Source organism: Equus przewalskii, chromosome 13, assembly GCF_037783145.1.
Source record: "Equus przewalskii isolate Varuska chromosome 13, EquPr2, whole genome shotgun sequence".
Classification (NCBI taxonomy): Eukaryota; Metazoa; Chordata; class Mammalia; order Perissodactyla; family Equidae; genus Equus; species Equus przewalskii.
In genome coordinates this window covers 15,116,021-15,132,682 of record NC_091843.1, presented here as the reverse complement: position 1 = coordinate 15,132,682, position 16,662 = coordinate 15,116,021, and the positions used below count along the sequence as shown (strand labels likewise).

Genomic DNA, 16,662 nt, shown 5'->3' with positions numbered 1-16,662 from the left:
ATTGTTTTAATTTTTTTTTTTCACGTAAGCTTCTTTTTAAAAGCTTAGTACAGAAAAATCATTCCAACTAATTTAGCATTCTGGTTACTTGTAAAACGGCCAATCTAAGAAATTTAGAATTAATAGAATGATTAAAATAGTGGCCTTGTAAAGATCAGTTTTATTCTTCTACTCTGTCAATATCCTTGATGTTCTTAACAAAATTACTATACAACTTTTGCAAACGTGTAGTTCTGTGACCGTGCAGCCACTTAAGACAATATTTGTGAAATGCCATAGCAACTAAAGAGAAAGGAGTCAAAGCAGATCATTTCATTCTCTGGCTTAACAAAAATATTTAAAGCAGTTAAGTGACTCGAGGATTAATATAATTAAGCAAATCATTAATATTTTAAAGTATTATCAGGAGAGCTAATCATGTTTGAAAACCTATTGTCCAACCTAATCACCCTCAACAATGAAATGATCCAGCAACAACAGCAAAACATACAAGAAGTTGTCTACACCGATCTCTGTGGTTTCAGAAAATTTTATCAACTTAAATCATTGATCGTTAACTTCAGAGGTCCTTGAGAAAGTCATTCAGAAGCCTTTATGTGCTGATAATATCACTTAGGAAACATATTCAAGTTATCCTAATATTGAAAGCAAGGTGACTCGCAGCAATTACAGAGATAAAGTGGACACCAGTCACTTTAATAACTTTTGAATGAAATATTAATCAGACCATTTGTAAATATTCAGAAAAGAAAGTGATGCTTCTTTGGTGGCAATGTGGTTCCACTAAAACTAGTCAATACAGACTAACTTTGTTTCTTTTCCTAAATTGTCTACCTGAGAGTGATTAAGAGAAAGCATAGAAACCCCTGGATTTTAGTAAGGTTGCTGTCCATGTTTTCCACCCTATCCACGTGTGTAAGATAGAGGAATGAGGCTTTGGTGATAGAACATACTAGTACACTGAACAAACAGGATCTATGTGATGCAATCAGAAAGTATCTTTATTTTTATCTCTCTGGTCCTTTAAACTTACTCAGAGAGGGTACTTCCACTTCCGTAGATGAAAACTCGGGCAGCTCCTTGACTTTTCTGAACCCTCCAGGCCAAATAATTTTGCAGCCACTTTAAGCTGCAAATATACACTCAATTCAGAAATGAAATATAAGTTCACATAATAATAAAACTTCTATATTTGATTCAAAGTAGCTAAAATAATCTTCCCTCACTCAAAGAGAACATTCTAGGTGGGAAGCCGAGGAAAGGGACACAGTCCTTCTCTCTTCCCCCCTATCCTGCTTACTGCAGTTTTTTTGGCATCGTTAAAGTCAAAGTAGAGAGAGAAATGATATATCAGACAGCAGGAAAATCCTTTCTTGTCTCGTATGTCTTAAGATGGTTTCATGTTTTTCAGACCTGGCAAATGTTGAAAAATGCGTCTTCCATGAATGCTTCTGTGGGTTCTCCAGAGGCTCACAATGTAATCTTTAATCTGCATTTCCTAGATAATGAATGTTAATCTGGTTAGACCAATCCCCCCTTAGTCTCTGGTTTCCTGGTTTGTTTTAGGTAATACACTCTACCTAGACTTTCACTATTGGAGAATTAATGCCCCTTCAGGCATTCGTCTTGGAAATGTTTTTAAATGGCTCCAGTCCTTCTGTTTATCTCTGCCCCTGACTCCATCTCCATCTCATTCATTTTCTCTCTCTCTTTCCTGTGCACATCTGACCATGGAAAACACATACACATTATTTGCTCTGTGGGGATGCAGGCAAATTGGCAAATTCTAGAGCAATAGAAACTCCTCCTTTGTTGTGCCACCAGCTACGCGACCTATTTCCAATCCTCTAGATTTCTCAGACAGAAGATCTCTTAACTGCAGTGGCTTCTATCAGGCTCATTCCTGTATAAATAAATAGGTTCTGGTACCAGTTCCAATGTGTGGGAGGGTCCCACACCAATAAGCAATTCTTGGGACACCAGTTGGGTGTCCTAGAATTCAACTCAATCCTGACACTATCTTCCTGGAGATAGCAGCAGATTCCACATGTTAAGGGTTCAGTCCTACAAGACTGCCCCACTCCACTTCAGACGCCAGTCGAAAGCCCAGGTCATTATCGGTAGGTACTTCTGACTGACTGGCTATAAGTCAGAGGTTCCCAAGACCCCCTCCTCAGGTTCAATTAACTTGCTGGAGTGGTTCGCAGAACTCAGAGAAACATTTTACTTACTAGATTACCGGTTTATTATAAACAAATGTAACTCAGGAATAACCAGGTGGAAGAGATGCAGAGAGTAGGGCATGGGGAAAGGATGTGGAGCTTCTGTGCCCTCTCCAGGCACCCCACTCTCCCAGCATGTGCACATGTTCACCAACCTGGAAGCTCTTTAAATCCCGTAGTTTTGGATTTTAAAAGAGGCTTCATTACAGTCATAATTGATTAATTCATTGGCCATTGGCAATTGATTCAACCTTCAGCCCCTCTCTCCTCGCCAGAGGTCTGCAGTGGAACTGAAAGTGCCAACCCTCTAGTCACATGGAACCTAAGCCCCCATCCTTAGATTCTTCCCAAAAGTCACCTCTTTAACATAACAAAAGACACCTTTACCACTCTCATCACTTAGGAAATTCCAAGGGTTTTAGGAGCTCTGTGCCAGAAATGGGATGAAGAACAAGTTCGTATTTCTTACTATAACTCATAATATCACAATAACCTTCTCTATTTTGATTTGTTTCACCTCATACACCCCTCAGTTCCTGTGGGGGTGGAATACACTGCTCCATTTTCCAAAAAAAGTCATCTCCTGTCTTCATTTTTGCCCCTTTTTGTAACCTCAGTGTGATTGAAAGATTTTTAAGAGTTAAATCCTTTGAAAATGCCAGTCTGTGTAGTTGTATACTGTTCTGTCTTTATGTCTCAGTTGAGATCTCCACTTTAATATCCTGATAGAGTATGTAGTTGTGTAACTATACCACCACACACAGAACACTAATTACTGGATCCACTTCCATCTGGAAGGTGTCTCTAAAGGCCTGTGATGGGTAGCTGTCCTGTTCAACATCTGAAATAAACACTATGGATGAAGATAGTAGAACCTTGTTTATCAAAGCTTTAGATGTCAAACAAAGTTGCCTAAGATAACAAATTTATGAAACTAATGAGATAAAATTTAATCAAAATAGGTGTATAATTATGCATTTAGAAACAATAAACCACTTTCCTAGAGGTGGTAGAAGAGGGAAGATGTCTGGTGGCAGTGAGTCAAGACGGCTGAATCCCAGACAGCTCCATCAAAACATAGTGCCTAATTTGACAGGCTGCTTTAGGATTATCTCTTGTGTTAGACTTTTCAAGTTGCAATTCAAAGAAATCTTGCTCAAATGGCTTAAGCAAGAAAGGGAATTTATGTCTGTAGTAGCTGAAAAGTCCAAGGATAGGCTTCATCCTCAACTGGATCTAGGTGGTGTGGGGGATCTGTTTCTCCCTACTGCTCACCTCTTCTTTCCTCTGTAGTACTTTATTTCTTGGATAAAATGCATATAATAGCAAGATGGCCACCTGTTACTCCAAGATTATGTCTGTGGTTTAGCAATGCTGATAGAAAGAGAGATTTCTTTCCTCAATGGTTTCAATTTCAGTTTCAGGTTAGCTCAGAAAAGCCATCTTGAGTCATATGTCGGTCTCTGAACCAGTTGCTGTGGCCAGTGGTTGAATTCAACTCCACCTCAGTCATTTGAACACAAGAATGACTAAAGGAGGCCCTCCCCATGGCCAAGTGGTTAAGTTTGCGTGCTCCACTTTTGTGGCCCAGAGTTTCACTGATCCTGGGTGTGGACACAGCACTGCTCACCAAGCCATGCTGAGGTGGCGTTCCATGTAGCATAACCAGAAGGACCTACAACTAGAATATAGAATGATGTACTGGGGGCTTTGGAGAGAATAAGAAAGAAAGAAAGAAAAAGAAGATTGGCAACAGGTGTTAGCTCAGGTGCCAATCTCTAAAAAAAAAACAAAAGAAGGGAGCATTGTCTTAAAAAAAAAAAAAAGCAAAAACAGAAAGAATGACTTAAAGGACAGCAAGGATGGATAGCACCCAAAATGAATTCTAGATGTTGTTACCAGAAAAGGAAGAATGGGTGTTAGGTAGGCAGGAATGAAGCTCCCTACAATATCTGGACACGTTGTTTTTAAAGAATTTGACAAACTGTTATGAGTTAAGTGAACTATGGATAGAATTATAAAAGATTTGTAAACCATCTCACATAAGAAATTAGTGAAGGGGCCGGCTGGGTGATGCAATGGTTAAGCTTGCATGCCCCACTTGGGCGGCCTGGGGTTTACCAGTTCATATCCCAGGCATGGACCTATGCACCACTCATTAAGCCATGCTGTGGCAGGCATCCCACATATAAAGTAGAGGAAGATGGTCACAGATGTTAGCTCAGGGCCAGTCTTCCTCAGCAAAAAGAGGGGAATTGGTGGCAGATGTTAGGTCAGGGCTAATCTTCCTCAAAAAAAGAAAAAGCAAAAAAAATTAGTGAAAATGTCATGTTCTGCTTGAACTAGAGAAGGGTGGGGCAAAGGGTGAGGCAGTAAATGAGAGCTGTTTTCAAACATTATATAATATTTCAAATACTATATAAATCAATATATAAAATGGAGATTAATCTGTCTCTAGAATGCAAAACTCAGACTAAGGGTTGGAACTTATAGGGAAATTTATTTTTATATAAACTTATTTTACAAAAATGCATAGCAATGTCAATCAATTGAAATAAGATCTCTCACAGGCAATGTATTTCCTGTCACTAGTAGTACTCAATGTAATGCTTCAATTATTTAGTTCAAGCAGTGTAAGGCTAAAGTTGTAGTAACAAATTCACATTTACTATTCAAAATGGCAGAACACGAAAATGAACTGGACCACCCTGCCAACTTTGTCTCTCCTAGCGACATGTAAGGACAGTAATAACGCTACTTTCAAATACAGGAGTGCATATTTTCTCACAAACATCATTTTGCACTAAAATTTTATACATTGTTCTAACTTTTAATATTTTCTGCCCTATAATAAGAAAACTGCTAATTCAGACTTAGCTTTACTGAGGCTAAATTTCACAATTTTATAGTTGTAATGTTTTTCTTCATTTATTCAGAAAACAAAAGTTCAAGAAGGCAAATAGTGAAATAGTGAATTTTCCTTATGATATTAGGAATCAATTTGCTAAGCAGAATTTTGAGTGGGACGAACTCTGCTCACCCCATTCAGTAGGCATGACTAATGTTTACTTATCAGCCTCTTCTCTTGTTCTAATTATCTATTTATGGGTCATCATTCACTAATTTGACTTGTGGAGGAGTTTTGAGTGTAGGAGGCTAAGAATGGGTCTGCAAATTCAAATTCAGTATTCTTCAAGAGCCTTAAAAATTAAAAGCAGTCTTGTTTTTTTTTTGATTTATTTATAAGCAGTCTTTTTTTTGCATGTAAAGAATCATACTCAATATTAAAAAAATCTACAGGTAGAACATTTTAAATTATTTTTCTGTGACATCTAAGAGGAATAAATTCTTTCTCTTTATGTCTGAGTACACATACATACACACACACGTGTACACAGATACATACACACTTATTCTTGAAAGTTGAAAAAGGAGTAATTTAATAAAAATAAATAGGATGAAGAATAGAGGAAAGAAAGAACATGAGGCCTTCACCTGGACTAGAACTATAAAGTCATCAGGATCTGTGCTGTCCAAGAGGATTACATTTCTTTATGTGTGTATGTGTCCATATGTTTACACACATAAATTTATGAACATACTACTATACATAGTTCTTTCACAAATATGGGCAATAATTTCAGAGGAAACTGAAATTAATATACCATATTAGATATCCTAATAATGGCATTTACCACACTCATAATCCCATCCAGGCAGCCATGTTTTTACCACATAAACCTCATCTCACATGCCATGCTGATGGATCTAAGACTGGGCAATACACCCAAGAAAAGCCAATCTATATCTTGCCTGTGACCTATGACAAGGCTATTGTGAATTAGCCAAAATTCCTTGGGCCAATCAGATTTCCTCTCTTGGGAATTTGAACTAGAGGGAGTGGAGAGAGTTAAGCAGGAAGAGATCTGTAAAGGGGTACTTCATGATGAATTATGGCAAAATGAAGTTATTATTAAGCAGAAAGATTAACTGTTATGGACTGCATGTTTATGTCCCCGTCACAATTCGTTTGTTGAGACCCTAACCCCCAATGATACGGCGTTAGGAGGTGACAGTCTTTGGGATGTAATTAAGGTTAGGTCAGGTCATAAAGTGGAGCCTCCACAATGGGATTAATGCCCTCATAAAAAGAGGAGGGTACAAGAGCTCTCTCCCTCTGCTCTCTGCCACGTGAAGACACAAGGACAAGACTGCTGTATGCAAACTGGGAAGTGGGCTCTCAACAGACATCTGGATCTGCTGGCCCCTTGATCTTGGACTTCCCAGCCTCCAGAACTGCCAGAAATAAATGTCTGATGTTCAAGCCACCCAGTCTGTGATATTCTCTTATAGTAGCCTGAGCTGATTAAGACAATGACTAAGACAAATCAGCAGAAACTCAAAATAAGTTTATCGATAAGAGGGTAGGAATCAATCATCTGTAGAGAGAGTTGTAGTATTCAGAAAGATACCATGGAGAAAGATAGAGGGGAAGTTCAGCCCTGGAATTAAATTCAAATAACATGCTAGTTCGAGTTCAGGTGAATGCCCAGCATTCTCTCTTTTACTCTTTCCTTATCATATTATTTACCTTAAATTCTTCATTCTTGCAACTCAAAAATATTTTTTAAACTTATCGAGTCAGCATAAATAAGCGGTTAAGAGGGAAAAAAATAAATTAGAGTTCAAATTGCAGTTCTCCTCTTTACTAACCATGTGACCTCAGGCAAGTTACTTAATTGTCAGTGGCTCAGTTTCTCTCTCATTTCTTTTTAAGTCAACTTTATTGAGCTATAATTTACCTAAAATAAAACACACTCACGTTAAGTGTACAGTTAGATGAGTTTGAAGAAATGTGTCTATGTATATCCATTGTAACCACCAGCACAATCAAGATATAGAATAGTTCCTTCCTCCAAAACAGTAGCCTCATTCCATTTTGTTGCCAGTATCTTGTCTGTCTTCCCCAGACACACAGAAACCCCAGCCTCAGGCAAACACTGATCTTTTTTTCTGTCAGTTACATTAATTTTCCTTTTTCCAGCATTATATATAAGTGCAGTCTTACAGAATCTTACAAATTCATGCATGTTGTACATTCCTTTTTATTGCTGAGAAGTATTTCGCTGTATAGATATGCCAAATTTGTTTATTTAGTCATGTGTTAGAAATTTCCTTTTTTTCCTGTTTATATTTTGGTTATTAATAAAAGGCTACTATGGACATTTGTGTACAAGCCTTTTTGTGAACCTATTTTTTTCATTTCTCTTGGATGTTATATTGAGAAATGGAATTCCTGAATCGTGCATGTTTAACGTATAAGAAGCTACTAAACAATTCTTCAAAGTGGCAATGTATGAGAGCTTCACTTTATCCACATCCTCACCAATACTTAGTAGCATCAGTCCTTTTAACTTTTAACCATTCTGGTTGAGGTCTACTCATCTCACTATGCTTTTATTTTGCATTTTCCTGAGAACAAGTTTGAGCATTTTTCAAGAGCATGTTGGCCATTTGTATGTCTTCTTTTGTAAAGTGTTTATTTAATTCCATCTATTTTTAAATTGAATTATTATTCTTGTAATTATAGAATTGCAAAATATCTATAAACATTCTGGATATAAGACTTTATTAAATATAAGTATTACAAGTATTTTCTCAAACACTGTGACTTGCCTTTTCATGTTCTTAATGGTGTATGTTAATAGCAGTGTTTTTAACTTTGATAAAGTCTAATTTATAAAATTTTTATAATTTCTGCTCTTGGATCCTGTAAGAAAATTCCTTGTCTAACCCCAAGATTGCGAAGATTTTGTCCTAACTTTTATTGAAAAGGCTACTAACCTTACATCACTGAAGTATCTTGGAATCTGTTTTTAAAATCAATTGGCCATATATGTGTGAGACTATTTCTCAACCTTATTCAGTTCTATTAATCTTTATTTCTATACTTATATCAATACCACACTGTCTTGATTGATGTAGCTTTATTATAAGTCTTCAAAAACAGGTCCTGTAAGTCCTTTAACTCTGTTTTTCATTTGCAAGATGATTTTGGTTATTCTAGGTCCTTTGTTTTTCCATGTACGTTTTAAAATAAGCTTACCAATTTCTCCAAAATCCAGCCACAGTTCTAATAGGAACTATGTTCATACTATAGGTCAATGTAGGGAAGTCCAAAAGCAATGAACATGAATTTAGTCTTTGATTTTTCTCAACAATGTTTTTTAGTTTTCAGTGTACAGATATTGTACATGTTGTATTAAATTGATTCTTACATATTTCAAGTTTTTGATGCTATTTTAAAATATATAAATTACATATATGTGGCTGTATGTGTACATATACATATACATATGTATATGTATATATATCTTTGTTTTATAATTTTTCATCGGTAGTATTTAGAAATACAGTTTAGTATATTTACTTGTATTTTTTCATATTACTAAATTCACTTATTAGTTCTGATATCTTTTAATTTTTGAAACTTCTTAGGATATTCTCCATAAATAATCCATATTGAATGATGATAAAGACAATTTACTTTTTCCTTTCCAATCTGGTTGACTTTTAGTTCCTTTTCTTATCTTATTGCAGTGACTGGGCATCCCAAACAAAGGTGAATAAAAAGGGAAAGAATAGATGATGTTAATTATTATGAATAGATGTTGAATTTTCAGACTATTTTCTATATTGATTAAGATGGTAATAAAACTTTCCCCTTTAATTATGTTAATATGCTAAATTCCATTGTTTGTTTATTAAATATTAACTCAAAATTGAGTTCTTGGGATAAAATCCTCTTGGTCATAATATATTGTCCTCTTCATATATTGCTGGATATTCTTTATAATATTCTGTTAAGAACATTTGTGTCTTAGTTCATGAGAGATATTTGTTTCTCCTCTTCTTTCTTTCATGATGTCCTTTTCTGGTTTAGTATCAAGATAATTCAGGCTGTATAAAATTAATTGGGCAGTGTTTCCTCTGACTTTATTTGCTGAAAGGACTTGTGAAGTTTTGGTGTCACTTGAGGTCATTTCTTCCTTGAATGTTGAACTGACAGGTACAGTCATCTGGGCCCATGGTGTTTTATTTTACTTGTAGGAAGAATTTTTTTTTATTGTAAAATCAACTTCTTTAATTGACATATGATTATTTTGAGTTTTCTGTTTTTTCTTGCGCCAGTTTTGGTTATGTGTGTGACTCCATTTCTTAATTCATAAAATAGGGATAATAACAGTACACCTTCATGAAGCTGTGAAGGTTACATGAGTTCATACATTACAAATACTCAAAGCAGAATCCGACATAGGGGAAATATACCCATGCACAGCTATTAGCTATTAAAATACAGTAATTATTATTATGCACTGAAGTGAGATCAAAAGCACACAGGATACTCTATTATTCAAATCCTGAGAAGTAACAATTGTAACAAAAAACAACAGTTACTTAAATCTATTGAGCTTGTGACATATCTCTGACTCATGAACAAATTGTATTCCTAATAATTCCAATGGAATGCCAAGTTAAATCATTAGAAACCATTTCAAATAAATAAATTGAAAGTTTGAAAGTCTTGTGTAAGTAGAGATTTAATATGTCCTTTGTATTTCCAATTCTTAATTTAAAAAATATAGATATCACTGAGACATGGAGTTTCACACATGATGTTAAGACTGAAGACAAAGAATTATACAACAAATGCTTAATGACAGTGCTTGATTCATATAGAATTGAGAATGCTCTTGGTTACTAGCATAAAAGCATATTAAAGTGACTTAAAAAAATGCAACATATTGGTGTATATAACTAGAAGTTTAGAGTTACTGTTCGCTTCAGAGTTGATTAATCCAAAAGTTCATTGATTTCTTCAAATTCTCAATTTCTTTCTCTTTCTCCTAACTGTCATATTCATCTTAAAACTAGATCATAAGCCAGCCCTGATGGCCTAGTGGCTAAGTTTGGCACTCTCACTACTGTGGTGGCCCAGGTTTGTTTCCTGATCACAGAACCACACCATCTGTTGGTCAGTTGCCAAGCTGGGGTGGTGGCTCACATAGAAGAACTAGAACGACTTGCAGCTAGGATATACAACCATGCACTGGGGCTTTGGGGGAAAAGAAAAAACAGAGGAAGATTGGCAACAGATGTTAGCTCAGGGCAAATCTTTCCCTGTAAAAACAAAACAAAACAAAACAAAAAACTGGATCCTAAATCCTTTCTTCCACATTGAACAATTCTTTCCTTCAGTTTGTTTAGGTCAGGGTTAAAAAATATACCATCCTTGAGCCAGTAATTGCCACCAACTGAACACAATACCCTTAATAGTTCAGGCCTAGGTTCCTTAACAACCTCCTGCAAGCACAATGCTGTTACCATGACTAGTTTAGACTACACAGGGTTCCCTGTTGGAGATGGAATCAATTCCATAAGTTACACTGCAGTTATATAATGGCATAAAGGTGAACTAGATGTTGTGTGTATCATTTACAATATCCACTATTCTTTATCCCACTATGACAGACACTGCTATTTCCCCCCATATTCCATTGCTACCTTCTTTCTTAGTAAGAGAATACTCATATCTTTAGCCATGTACGTGGCCACATTACATAGTTACTCTATCTTCCAGGCTCACATGCAGCTAACTCTGTCTATATGGTTAATTTCTGGTCAAGGAAATGTCATGTGCAACTTCCAGAATATGTTCTTAAATAGGGAAAATGTTCACCTCATCTTTCCATCTTCCTGAAGTTTGGGTATCAATCTGATGGCCACAGCTTGAATAACCATCTGGACCATGTTGAAGATGGCTGAGTAACAAGGAGCCACCCCTGATGGTCATGGAGCTCGAATCCTGCCCTGGATTATTTAGCCCCAGACTTAATTTTCATGAGGGATAGAAATAAATTTGTATTATTTTATTTCAGTCATTATTTATTTGAAGCATCTAGGCATTTATAGATAAATGGAATCTTAATTTATACTTAATATTCCAAAAATTAATGTCTGGATTATATTATTGTACTTTTGGAAGACTCATCGTAATAGTATTAATTGATTGGAACCAACATTTTGGGGGTGTACATCCCAAAACTCTATATCCATAGTTCAGTAATTTCCTGTAGCATTTTTAAAGATTGGCACCTGAGCTAACAACTGTTGCCGATCCTCTTTTTTCTTTTTTCCTGCTTTTTTTCCCCCAATCCCCCCAGTACATAGTTGCATATTTTAGTTGTGGGTCCTTCTAGTTGTGGCATGTGGCCTGATGAGTTGTGCCATGTCCGGGCTCAGGATTCCAACCGGTGAAAGCGTGGGCTGCCAAAGCGGAGTGCGGGAACTTAACCGCTCAGCCACGGGCCGCCCCAAGTAGGTTTTTTAGTATGAGAAAAGTCTCTGACTTTCCTGAGGCAAATACCTGCAGGCTATTAGCGACTAAATCTTTCCGGAGTTCAGGATATACGTTAGCCTATGTTTATTTATATATTAATACTTGCAAAACCCACAAAAAATGAACTATATAAGTAGGATGTCTTTCTGTTATCAAACCTGAATGATAGCTATAGGAAATCAGTGAGTCTCATTTATTTACTCTGTTCATTCCTTTGCACTTCTGTTTTTCCAGACTCCTTCATCAATTTCACTTTAGTTTATCTCAGTTTCTATTTTTGGCACTGGGATATACTGATGCTTGTTTGTTTGTCTCCTTACCTCCCCCTCAAATCCCTTCCCGCTCAGTCCCTCTGGGAATACTCACACTTGAGAAAATCCATCTTCTACTACCATGAAAACATTTATGGGGGGCCTAACATAACTGATCTTTATCTTTATCTTGCAAGTTGGAAAATTCAGTTACTTTGGCAACAACTCGGGGATTAGCTAGGTGGTCCAAGTTTAACATAGTAGAAAACTATCAAAAACACTTTTGTTCAAGATGTTCAGACAGTTAATAACAGAACTTCTACCCACGGAAAACAAAGTCCCCCAGAGAGGAAGCGACGTCCTGAGCCAAACTTTACGACGCGCATTCCCAGGAGGGAGGCAAGGGGAATGCGGTCCCCGGCTCAGCCTGGCTGCCTGGCCGCCTGGCTGCCTGCAGAGTGGCAGTGCAGAGTATCATTGCAGCGCTTTTTCAGGGAGTAATGTGCTGCACTGGTTCGGGGCTTTGTCTTTATTCACAACACCTTCGTGTGTGTCTCAGCAGGGGGTACTGCACAGTTGCCTGCCAGCCTGTCCTCTTTGACTATCTGCCAATTAAACCGAATGCTAACTCTCCATGAGTGAGAGAGAGAGAGAGAGAGAGAGAGAGAGAGAGAGAGAGAGAGAGAGAGAGAGAGAGAGCAGAGAAAGGCACACTGAGATACAGAGGAAGAAAAACCACGCAAAAAGGAGGGGGAGAGAGAGGGGGAATAAGGATGCTCTCCAGCACACTCATATGTTAGGTCTCTGTGCGAAGGCGGAAGGCTGCAGGAGCGGCATCAGCAAGCTCTCGGGCAGTGATTCTAACTATTGCCCATGAACACCGTGGTCAGGACGACTTTGAAGAGGCGATTTATTACTTATGCAGAGAACACTCTAGCTCTGCTAAAACTGGGAGTGCAAACACTCCCTTGTTTTCTAATTTAGAGACTTGCATCTTTTCAACACTCAATACTATCAAGACACTGCTACTACAGGTAAGACCCAGTTAAGATTTATCTGTTTGTGACATTATTCTTTAACACATTGTAATCACGACTACTTTTTAATGTAATGACTAATATATGTTGATCTGCTTTTTCTTTTTCTTAATTATTAGTCTCCCTTCAAGTAAATAATTTTGTAAGAAACCTGCAATTAAATGAAGGAACAACTACTAAATCTTTCCTAGGAGGAATCTACATGATTGTTTGTATTTCATGAGCTCTGAGTTCATGGTTGGGAACTTGATCTAAAACTGTGATCTGAGATGAAATTATAATAGATGTTATTTCTGACTGTACCAAATTATTCACTATCATTTGTAGAAGTCATGATCCTTCCTTGCCTCCAGTGTTGTGCGTGTATATATGTGTTGTAGTTATTTTTTTTTTTTAAACTTTTACAGTTTGGGGGAACCAATGATGAGGCATGTATAACTTGCAGAGTTTGATTAAATCATTACGATGTGGGGTGATTTACTCATTCAGAAACATGTGCTGTGGTAGTCTTACTGATAAGGTATTATCACAAGCATATTTGTGTATAATTAACAGGTAGCATAAATGTGTGAAATGTTTGTGATATTAAGAGAAAATGCAAGGGTGTTGATAATTCATTTACTATAACGATATCATTATCTTGTTTGTTTTTATTAAAATTTACCTTTGCTTTTATAACTCTGCTCCATCTTTACTTGTCACTATTTTTTTTATAAGATTAGCTCTTAGGTGAGGTCACTCAATATTGCTGAGAAAACTGTAATCACAGAAACATACTAAGAATGTGTTACGATTCCATAGAGAATATAGGAGCGATATTGTCAACAGGTTTGTAAAATTTCGGTCTGCTGAGTTTTGACAAGAGCATCTTGTAGTATTCGTCACTTGTAACTTGGATTACATTCTGCTGTCACATTCAGGTTCCCAATAACTTAGAAGTCTAATTACATTCCTGTATATGATCAGAGCTAAAAGCACTAGAAAATTTTAAGAATAAAGTCAGTTTTTACTTGACATTTTAACTTAAATTAACCCCAATTAATATATATATTTTCTATCCTTGTGTTTCTGTAATGGTCTTTGTGTTTACCGTATTTTATATAAGAGTTGCTCCTAATCAAATTCCTTCACAAGAAGTATTTAAATGGTAATAGTCTGGAATCATTAGAGTGACACTTGGTAGTCAAAACGATTAACTCTTGCATACAATAAAATATGTAGCATAAGATTAAAGCAAATCCTAGAGGAGCACATGTTTAACAGTAAAGTATTGTGAAAATAGAATCATTTGCATGCAAAAATACATAATTCATTGGAAGACTTGTGATTCCTGTGCATGACTTATTTCATTTTCCAATTTCACTTACAAAAGGTTTAAATCCAGGGGGAGTGTGTGTAAAATATTCAACTGACTGAGGATCTGAAAATTAAAGGAGGAAAGAATTATGGCTGCAGTGACTTTTTTAGGACTGTTGGGAAGTTGGTAACTGGCATGAATGTAGAGAATTCATTTTAGAGTTCTCCTAGGGTGCACTGAAAAATCAAGAAAAATTGATGTGGAACATACGTTAATATGCAAAAATGTTCAGAAGAAAGAGGTGAATGATGAAGGAGTAGAGAGGAGGTTTATGGTCTGTAAAGGGTAAAATATTTTCAGTAAACATAGAGTAAACTCTATATTCTTTCTTTTATGACTGGCAAGAAAAAAGAGGTATCAAGAATACCATTTCTCAGGTATGGATGAAATCCTAATGACCGAACATCAGACTGAAAAATAACTGCTCATTTTAACTAATTACCATATTTGAATATTCAGTTACCAAAGTTACATCTTGCCTGAAAGATTTCCTGGAATTATAAAGTTAGAGAAGTTACTTACAAACTATTTAGATTTTTAAGAGTTTGTTAATGTTCATGTTTTTTTAAATTCACATGACAAATGAGTTTTCCTTTCTTTCTAAGGAATACATATACTCAAAAAATTGGTATATGTGCTTTAGTTTTGAAACTTTTCAATATTAGTTTTAAATTACTTACCCAAAATTGTATAGACTAGTCATCTCTTTTCCTTTAGAAAGAGAAATGTTCTAGATTTTCTTCTTTGAAATACTACAAAAGCACCATCTTTGTATTTACCTGCGTCAGAGCAATATGCATAATTATGTGATTTATAAACATTCAGCATCGTGCTTATTTTGTCCTCATTTCTCCAAGCTCTCCAGTTTTTCCGATTGTGTAAGAACTTTAAAAATGTTTGATAAGAGTAAATTCATGATTAGTGTGATTTTCAGGACCTTGGAATTTTAAACTATTCAGAGAGAAACTTTTTTTAATTATAAGAAATATTCATCCTCTTAATAATACTTTAAAATCATTATCCTAAAGTTGCCCAAAACATATTATCAGGAATATTCCCTGCTCACTATTTCTTTATAGTTTCAACTTTCTAGTTGAGAAAGTTTGAAAAAGTTTCCTTTCAGTATCATTTTGTACTGAGCTGGATCACAATTTGGAGGTTTATCTGGATCTTTAATAACATGAGATTAGATGATATAGCCATTATTACACTTTCTGTGACATTTGTTGAGGTTTAATGTGGCACAGAGTGCATTAGCTAAGATGGAGCTTGGTTACGTTAGTTTTGAGGCTTTGGCTGAAGTAACAATAGTCAAAACCAAAAGAATTTATTTCCTTGTTATCTGAGAGGCGTTTAAACTTTGGTATCTGCATGTATATTACATAAACTATTTGTAATTTGTTGAAATAGATTCTGTTTTCATTGATGTGGCATTGGTCTACTGAAATGTTCCCTCTTGATTTTCTACAGGAATTTTGTTGTAATAGTTCTGGAGTATCACATGAGTCTTTCATTTGAAATCATGGACAGTGTCTCTGAAATTACAACCCACCATAATTCCAAGCCCTTTTCATGATGACTTTAGTACTGAAGCATGAATAGAAAGAGCTACAACTAAAACATTCTGAAATAACAACAAGCAACGCTAGGTAATAAGAGACCTCCAGCTAGTTTTCTGGTTCAGTTACTTCACTTAAACATATTGCTACACTGTGGTATGGATCCTAGAAATCAAAGCTCCTTGCTGATATGGTTGACATGGTAGAACCGGCAAGTAACAGCTTCCTCATGCTACCCCCTGGCACAAGTTAATACTGACCCTTAAGAAGAATTTTTTGGACTGAAATAGTTATTGTATTTTAAGTTATCTAAATGTACAATATAAGAGTCTGTCCAGATAAGTTAAGAATAATCATAATTGTAAAAATGCTGATTGGCTGTTTTGAAGTCAATTGCAGTCTACATTTTAAAGGTGATGTTACAGAAACCTGAAATAGTTGTAAACATCCAACGTAAAAAATCTGATCTCTATATTCTTTTAACCAGATAATTAATAATACTTCTATGCACGTATTACACAACCATCTTTAAAAATATAGTAACAGGTGCACTCTGCTTTAAAGAGTTCTGGTATAGGAAAACCTGTTCATTCAATACAATGCTAAATTACAGTTTTTTATTAGCTTTAAAGTATTTTTCCAATAAGCCAGTCAAAATAATTTTTAAAAAACAACCTTATTTAAATACATTCAAGACCATTAGTTTTACTTAAAAAATCGTTTTATTCACACCTTTTTAGAAACCTAACCACCAGGCAAAGTGAGGTAGATTTGCAACCACAGTTACATGAGTTTGTGTGTGAACTCACAAATGGAAACAATCCTAATTTTAAAAC

The 16,662-nt window shown here is 35.8% G+C and overlaps 1 long non-coding RNA gene across 1 annotated transcript in view; it reads left to right on the top strand.

The window, feature by feature from the left end:
- The first annotated feature begins 12,257 nt into the window (after positions 1-12,257).
- The window catches only part of LOC139075052 (uncharacterized), a 621,885-nt gene continuing 617,480 nt past the window's right edge, over positions 12,258-16,662 (top strand). The window contains exon 1 of the long non-coding RNA XR_011525080.1: positions 12,258-12,907. This is a non-coding gene — a long non-coding RNA (uncharacterized lncRNA). The remainder of the gene's footprint in view (positions 12,908-16,662) is intronic.